Here is a 9188-nt window from a genome sequence, read left to right on the forward strand (position 1 = left end):
GGTATGGGGGTTGGCAGGGGGATGGGGGGGGGGCAGGTGGACGGGGGCAGTGGGATGGGGGGGGGGCGATGCTCTGAGAGAGTTCCGAATGGATTCTTTGGTAACTTGGTAGCGGTGAGCCGATGGCACGATTGTGGATCACGGGAAGTCGCGTGAATCGCATGTCCGCGGGTCTGCCGACGTGAGGATGATGTTGACATGATCGGCTCCCCCCGCTTGAGTGTGTGGAGGGAACCGGCGGCCCAGGGGCAGGCGTCCCCGGGATTGCGAGGAATGTCGCTTCGCACGAAGCCGGCGGCGTGGGTTGGGTTTTTCTTCGTCGTGTTTGCGCCACTCAAGTCGCCAGCGTGTTTTTGTTTAGATCGTGAAAGGAGACAAGTGTGTGCGCGTACGTGTGTGTGTGTGCTGTGTGTGTGTGCGTGTTCGCTTTCGTGTGTGCGCGTGTGTGTTCGCTTTCGTGTGTGCGTGTCTGTGTGCGTGCGTCTGTGTGCGTGCATGTGTGTGCGTGTGTGTGTGCGTGCGTGTATGTGTGTGTGCATCTCTGTGTACGTGCGTGTGTGTGTGCGTGCGTGGGCGTGTGTGTGTCTGTGTACGTGCGTGCATGTGTGTGCACGTGTGGGGAGCGGTAGTGTAGCGGTTAGCGCGCTACGCTATGAACCTGGCGACCCGGGTTCGATTCCCGCTCACGGCCAACACCAGTGACGATTATCTGAACCGGTCCTGGGCCTCCCCTAGGTCGACTCAGCCTCAAATGAGTACCTGGTGTGGTGTGTAGTAAACATCGCCACTGGGGAGACAAAGGCGGTCGGGCGTGGTGCTGGCCACCCACCCCCTCGGGTACCGTTCCGGCCTTCATAGGTGCTCGCTAACAGCACTTGCCCCTACAGTCTGTTAAGGCTATACGGGAGATATTTGTGCGCGCGCGTGTGTGTGTGTGTGCGCGTGCATTTTGACTGCTTGTGTTGTGGTTATTGCAAACATGATGCCTTGAATAAAGGTGTCAGTTTTTGTGCCAGTTAAAAGGGTAAAACCTATTCCTATAACATTAACGTGTTTAAGCAAACATAGTCCACCGCCGGACTATCGAACTCATCTGAAGGCCGATGTAGATCAATTATTATCGAGGCTTCACCCCTCCCCCACCCCCCCATGCATACCTACTAAATGGATGGCCCCTTAGGGCGCGTACTATATGGATGGCCCCTTAAGGCGCGTGCTATATGGATGGCCCCTTAGGGCGCGTACTAAATGGATGGCCCCTTAGGGCGCGTACTAAATGGATGGCCCCTTAGGGCGCGTACTAAATGTATGGCCCCTTAGGGCACGTACTAAATGGATGGCCCCTTAGGGCGTGTACTATATGGATGGCCCCTTAGGGCGCGTACTAAATGGACGGCCCCTTAGGGCGCGTACTATATGGATAGCCCCTTAGGGCGCGTACTATATGGATGGCCCCTTAGGGCGCGTACTATATGGATGGCCCCTTTAGGGCACGTACTATATGGATGGCCTCTTAGGGCGCGTCCTATATGGATGGCCCCTTAGGGAGGGGCACTAAATGGATGGCCCTTTAGGGCGCGTACTATATGGATGGCCCCTTAGGGCGCGTACTATATGGATGGCCCCTTAGGGCGCGTACTATATGGATGGCCCCTTTAGGGCGCGTACTATATGGATGGCCCCTTTAGGGCGCGTACTATATGGATGGCCTCTTAGGGCGCGTACTATATGGATGGCCTCTTAGGGCGCGTACTATATGGATGGCCTCTTAGGGCGCGTACTATATGGATGGCCCCTTAGGGCGCGTACTATATGGATGGCCCCTTTAGAGCGCGTACTATATGGATGGCCCCTTAGGGCGCGTACTAAATGGATGGGCCCTTAGGGCGCGTACTAAATGGATGGGCCCTTAGGGCGCGTACTAAATGGATGGCCCCTTAGGGCGCGTACTAAATGGATGGGCCCTGAGTGGGAACTTGAGAAAGCTCCGGTCAATAATGAAGGAAAAGCGGAACAGAAACTCTCCTCTCTGGTTCTTTCGGTAAAGTCACGTAGGTAGAAAATAAACCAGCCGTGGGACTGCTGCTGATTCAGCAGCAGTTTCCACCGCTGAATTATCTTTTTTCCGCCTGAGGACGACCGCTTGTGTTGCGATCGAAACGTCGTGATTTATTTTTATTTTTCTACCCACGTGACTTTACCGAAAGAACCTGCAGTCACGAAAGCTTCGAATCACGAACCAAAACTGTCAAGCTCAAAGGCGAGCTACATGGTGAGATGCGTGCTCAGAATTAACTGAAATGCGACACTTTGTTCGTATATTTTAGGAGGTGAGGCCCCGCTAAGCTGTGTAACTCTTTCCTTTTCAGAATTCGACCTGGCCGTCACAAATGAGAGCTCAACGAAAGTGGCTTATCATCATCATCATCGTGTGGGAATTGAAGTCAGCCAAACACTCTAGACGCGTGACGTCGATTCTAAATGTTGGAGGGGAAAAAACGGAGGAACCCGGAGAAAAATCCACGCGACCACGGGGAGAGAAAGAGACACGCAGATTACAAACATACAGCAGCAGGCGTCAGGGTGTGGATCGAACCCACGACCTCCTGTATACCTAGCGAGGTAGTTAACATCTCATAGCCACCGTGATGATGATGAGAGAGAGACACGCAGATTCCAAATATACAGCAGCAGGCGTCAGGGTCTGGATCGAACCCACGACCTCCTGCATAGCACGCGAGGTAGTTAACATCTCTTAGCCACCGTGATGATGAGAGAGACAACTCAATTTCCCTGTGCAACGTCGTACGGGTTGACAGGTATGTAGTGTATAGTATTTTAGTGTGTAGTAATGTAGTGTATAGTATTTTAGTGTGTAGTAATGTAGTGTATAGTATTTTAGTGTTTAGTATTTTAGTGTTTAGTATTTTAGTGTTTTGCAGTGTAGTGTATAGTATTTTAGTGTTTAGTATTTTAGTGTATAGTATTTGTGTTTAGTATTTTAGCGTTTAGTATTTTAGTGTTTCACAGTGTAGTGTATAGTATTTTAGTGTTTAGTATTTTAGTGTTTCACAGTGTAGTGTATAGTATTTTAGTGTATAGTATTTTAGTGTTTCGCAGTGTAATGTATAGTATTTTAGTGTTTCGCAGCGTAGTGTATAGTATTTTAGTGTATAGTATTTTAGTGTATAGCAGTGTAGTGTATAGTATTTAAGTGTATAGTATTTTAGTGTATAGAAGTGTAGTGTATAGTATTTTAGTGTATAGTATTTTAGTGTATAGTATTTTAGTGTATAGAAGTGTAGTGTATAGTATTTTAGTGTTTTGTAGTGTAGTGTATAGTATTTTAGTGTATAGCAGTGTAGTGTATAGTATTTTAGTGTATAGTATTTTAGTGTATAGCAGTGTAGTGTATAGTATTTTAGTGTATAGCAGTATAGTGTATAGTATTTTGGTGTATAGTATTTTAGTGTTTCGCAGCATAGTGTATAGTATTTTAGTGTATAGTATTTTAGTGTTTTGCAGTGCAGTGTATAGTATTTTAGTGTATAGAAGTGTAGTATATAGTATTTTAGTGTATAGTATTTTAGTGTTTTGCAGTGTAGTGTATAGTATTTTAGTGTATAGCAGTGTAGTGTATAGTATTTTAGTGTATAGTATTTTAGTATAGAGTATTTTAGTGTTTCGCAGCGTAGTGTATGGTATTTTAGTGTATAGTATTTTAGTGTTTAGTATTTTAGTGTTTTGCAGTGTAGTGTATAGTATTTTAGTGTTTAGTATTTTAGTGTATAGTATTTGTGTTTAGTATTTTAGCGTTTAGTATTTTAGTGTTTCACAGTGTAGTGTATAGTATTTAAGTGTATAGTATTTTAGTGTATAGAAGTGTAGTGTATAGTATTTTAGTGTATAGTATTTTAGTGTATAGAAGTGTAGTGTATAGTATTTTAGTGTTTTGTAGTGTAGTGTATAGTATTTTAGTGTATAGCAGTGTAGTGTATAGTATTTTAGTGTATAGTATTTTAGTGTATAGCAGTATAGTGTATAGTATTTTGGTGTATAGTATTTGTGTTTCGCAGCATAGTGTATAGTATTTTAGTGTATAGTATTTTAGTGTATAGTATTTTAGTGTTTTGCAGTGCAGTGTATAGTATTTTAGTGTATAGAAGTGTAGTATATAGTATTTTAGTGTATAGTATTTTAGTGTTTAGCAGTGCAGTGTATAGTATTTTAGTGTATAGCAGTGTAGTGTATAGTATTTTAGTGTATAGTATTTTAGTATAGAGTATTTTAGTGTTTCGCAGCGTAGTGTATGGTATTTTAGTGTATAGTATTTTAGTGTATAGTTTTTTAGTGTAGAGTATTTTAGTGTATAGTATTTTAGTGTATAGCAGTGTAGTGTATAGTATTTTAGTGTTTAGCAGTGTAGTGTATAGTATTTTAGTGTATAGTATTTTAGTGTATAGCAGTGTAGTGTATAGTATTTTAGTGTTTAGCAGTGTAGTGTATAGTATTTTAGTGTATAGTATTTTAGTGTATAGCAGTGTAGTGTATAGTATTTTAGTGTATAGTAGTGTAGTGTATAATAGTGTAGTGTATAGTATTTTAGTGTTTCGCAGTGTAGTGTATAGTATTTTAGTGTTTAGTATTTTAGTGTATAGCAGTGTAGTGTATAATATTTTAGTGTTTTGCATTGTAGTGTATAGTATTTTAGTGTATTGTATTTTAGTGTTTAGCAGTGTAGTGTATAGTATTTTAGTGTATAGTATTTTAGTGTATAGTATTTTAGTGTATAGTATTTTAGTGTTTAGCAGTGTAGTGTATAGTATTTTAGTGTATAGTATTTTAGTGTATAGCAGTGTAGTGTATAGTATTTTAGTGTATAGTATTTTAGTGTATAATATTTTAGTGTACAGTATTTTAGTGTATAGTATTTTAGTGTATAGTATTTTAGTGTTTAGTATTTTAGCGTATAGTATTTTAGTGTTTAGTATTTTAGTGTATAGCAGTGTAGTGTATAGTATTTTAGTGGTTTGCATTGTAGTGTATAGTATTTTAGTGTATAGTATTTTAGTGTTTAGCAGTGTAGTGTATAGTATTTTAGTGTATAGTATTTTAGTGTATAGCAGTGTAGTGTATAGTATTTTAGTGTATAGTATTTTAGTGTATAGTATTTTAGTGTACAGTATTTTAGTGTATAGTATTTTAGTGTATAGTATTTTAGTGTATAGTATTTTAGTGTTTAGTATTTTAGTGTATAGTATTTTAGTGTTTAGTATTTTAGTGTATAGCAGTGTAGTGTATAATATTTTAGTGTTTTGCATTGTAGTGTATAGTATTTTAGTGTATTGTATTTTAGTGTTTAGCAGTGTAGTGTATAGTATTTTAGTGTATAGTATTTTAGTGTATAGTATTTTAGTGTATAGTATTTTAGTGTTTAGCAGTGTAGTGTATAGTATTTTAGTGTATAGTATTTTAGTGTTTTGCAGTGTAGTGTATAGTATTTTAGTGTTTTGCAGTGTAGTGTATAGTATTTTAAGTGTATAGTATTTTAGTGTTTAGCAGTGTAGTGTATAGTATTTTAGTGTATAGTAGTGTAGTGTATAATAGTGTAGTGTATAGTATTTTAGTGTTTCGCAGTGTAGTGTATAGTATTTTAGTGTTGAGCAGTGTAGTGTATAGTATTTTAGTGTTTAGCAGTGTAGTGTATAGTATTTAGTGTTTCACAGTGTAGTGTATAGTATTTTAGTGTTTAGCAGTGTATAGTATTTTAGTGTATAGTATTTTAGTGTTGAGCAGTGTAGTGTATAGTATTTTAGTGTTTAGCAGTGTAGTGTATAGTATTTTAGTGTATAGTATTTTAGTGTATAGCAGTGTAGTGTATAGTATTTTAGTGTTTAGCAGTGTAGTGTATAGTATTTTAGTGTATAGTATTTTAGTGTATAGAAGTGTAGTGTATAGTATTTTAGTGTTTAGCAGTGTAGTGTATAGTATTTTAGTGTATAGTATTTTAGTGTATAGAAGTGTAGTGTATAGTATTTTAGTGTTTAGCAGTGTAGTGTATAGTATTTTAGTGTAGAGTATTTTAGTGTTTAGCAGTGTAGTGTATAGTATTTTAGTGTATAGTATTTTAGTGTATAGTATTTTAGTATATAGAAGTGTAGTGTATAGTATTTTAGTATTTCGCAGTGTAGTGTATAGTATTTTAGTGTATAGCAGTGTAGTGTATAGTATTTTAGTATTTCGCAGTGTAGTGTATAGTATTTTAGTGTTTAGCAGTGTAGTGTATAGTATTTTAGTGTATAGTATTTTAGTGTTTAGCAGTGTAGTGTATAGTATTTTAGTGTTTAGCAGTGTAGTGTATAGTAGCATACTTTTCAGCCCATTATCAGTACCACTTACAGTATCACAGACCAACTCAGACCTTATTGGGTCACCCCATGCCCCTTCTAAATTTCACCGTTCATCCTACAAAGTCCCACCGGCAGGGAGAAACGCATGCAGGCAATTCATAAAACGGCTGTACGCCGCCGTATGGACCGGGAAACTCAATTTCCCTGCACAAGAATAGGGGGGTGAAACGTCGTAAAGGTCGACAGGTTGATGCACCGTCAGCCCTTGGAACTCGCCTGCGTCGGCTCGAAGGCGCGCACTTGCTGGAGCGGTCACTCGTGGAAAACAAAAATTCACTGCCGCAGGCGGGGGGGGGGGAGGGGGTGGAGGGGGTGGAGTGGGGGTGGAGTGGTGGGGGTGGTGGAGGGGGTGGTGGTGGTGGGGGTGGAGTGGTGGTGGGGTTGGAGTGGTGGTGGAGTGGTGGAGGGGGTGGTGGGGGTGGAGTGGTGGAGTGGTGGAGGGATTGGTGGGGGTGGAGTGGTGGAGGGGGTGGAGTGGTCGAGGGGGTGGTTGGGGTGGAGTGGGGGTGGAGTGGTGGACGGGGTGGAGTGGTGGACGGGGTGGAGTGGGGGTGGAGTGGTGGTTGGGGTGGAGTGGTGGTGGAGTGGTGGAGGGGGTGGTTGGGGTGGAGTGGTGGAGGGGGTGGAGTGGGGGTGGAGGGGCGGGGCCTCTCTTTGTACTCCACGAGCACCCGGGGGGTCGCCAATTTTCAACCCAAAATATTTTGCCCAGCAGCAGCAGCAGCAGGCGGGTCGCCTGCATGACGACAACGACAACAACAACAAACACATTAATGACTTACATAAACTAAGCGCGTCCAATCAGTGGTTTACACCCCCCCCCCCCCCCGTTAGTTATTCTTTAACAGGAAAAAGTTCCACTGGTGTAAATGTGTTGTTGTCACCGCCAAGAAATTCCACTGTGACTCGCATTCCCTGCTAAATTTAATCAATTACCTTGACGTTAATTCACGTTTAGTAAATAGTCGCCCGTAAATAGTCGCCCGTAAAGGGCGACCAGGGGGAAGCCTCCCCGATTCTCTATGAGTCTCTATGAGTCTCTATGAATCTATGTATCTCTATGATTCTCTATGAGTCTCTATGAGTCTCTATGAATCTATGTATCTCTATGAGTCTCTATGAATCTATGCATCTCTATGATTCTCTATGAGTCTCTATGAGACTCTATATGTCTCTATGAGTCTCTATGAGTCTCTATGAGTCTCTATGAGTTTCTATGATACTCTATATATCTCTATGAGTCTATGAGCCTATATGTGTCTCTATGAGTCTCTATGAGTCTCTATGAATCTATGTATCTCTATGAGTCTCTATGTATCTCTATGCGTCTCTATGAGTTTCTATGAGCTTCATGTATCTCTATGAGTCTATATGAGTCTCTATGCATCTCTGTGAGTCTCTATGTATCTCTATGAGTCTATGAGCCTCTATGAATCTCCGAGTCTCTATGTATCTCTATGAGTCTCTATGAGTCTATGAGCCTCTATGAATCTCTATGAGTCTATGAGCCTATATGAGTATATGAGTCTCTATGTATCTCTATGAGTCTCTATGAATCTCCGAGTCTCTATGAGTCTATGAGCCTCTATGAATATCTGAGTCTCTATGTATCTCTATGAGTCTATGAGCCTCTATGCATCTCTATGAGCCTCTATGAATCTCCGAGTCTCTATGTATCTCTATGAGTCTCTATGAACCTCTATTAATCTCCGAGTCTCAGTGTATCTCTATGAGTCTATGAGCCTCTATGAATCCCCGAGTCTCTATGTATCTCTATGTATCTCTATGAATCTCTATGAATCTCCAAGTCTCAATGTATCTCTATGAGTCCTTGGGCCTCTATGAATCTCTGAGTCTCTATGTATCTCTATGAGTCTATGAGCCTCTATGAATCTCTGAGTCTCTATGTATCTCTATGAATCTCCGAGTCTCAATGTATCTCTATGAGTCTATGAGCCTGTATGAATCTCCGAGTCTCATGTATCTCTATGAATCTCCGAGTCTATGTATCTCTATGAGTCTATGAGCCTCTATGAATCTCTATGAGCCTCTATGAATCTCCGAGTCTCTATGTCTCTCTTTGTATCTCTATGAGCCTCTATTAATCTCCGAGTTTCTACGTATCTCTATGAGTCTCTATGAATCTCCGAGTCTCTATGTATCTATATGAATCTCTATGAGTCTCTATGAATCTCCGAGTCTCTATGTATCTCTATGAGTCTATTTTAGTTTAGTTCGTGAAGTTGTTCAGCCAGCTGGGCCAGGATTGTGAGCACCACATTGAGTGAGTGAGCACCACATTGAGTGAGTGAGCACCACATTGAGTGAATGAGCACCACATTGAGTGAGCACCACATTGGGTGAGTGAGCAGCACATTGAGTGAGTGAGCACCACATTGAGTGAGTGAGCACCACATTGAGTGAGTGAGCACCGCATTGAGTGAGTGAGCACCGCATTGGGTGAGTGAGCAGCACATTGGGTGAGTGAGCACCACATTGAGTGAGTGAGCACCACATTGAGTGAGTGAGCACCACATTGAGCGAGTGAGCACCACATTGAGTGAGTGAGCACGTCATTGAGTGGGTGAGCACCACATTGAGTGAGTGAGCACCACATTGAGCGAGTGAGCACCACATTGAGTGAGTGAGCACGTCATTGAGTGAGTGAGCACCACATTGGGTGAGTGAGCACCACATTGAGTGAGTGAGCACCACATTGAGCGAGTGAGCACCACATTGAGTGAGTGAGCACGTCATTGAGTGGGTGAGCACCACATT

This window comes from Petromyzon marinus, chromosome 59, assembly GCF_048934315.1.
Source record: "Petromyzon marinus isolate PM22_M1 ecotype Great Lakes invasive population chromosome 59, UKy_Petmar_22M1.pri1.0, whole genome shotgun sequence".
NCBI lineage: Eukaryota > Metazoa > Chordata > Hyperoartia > Petromyzontiformes > Petromyzontidae > Petromyzon > Petromyzon marinus.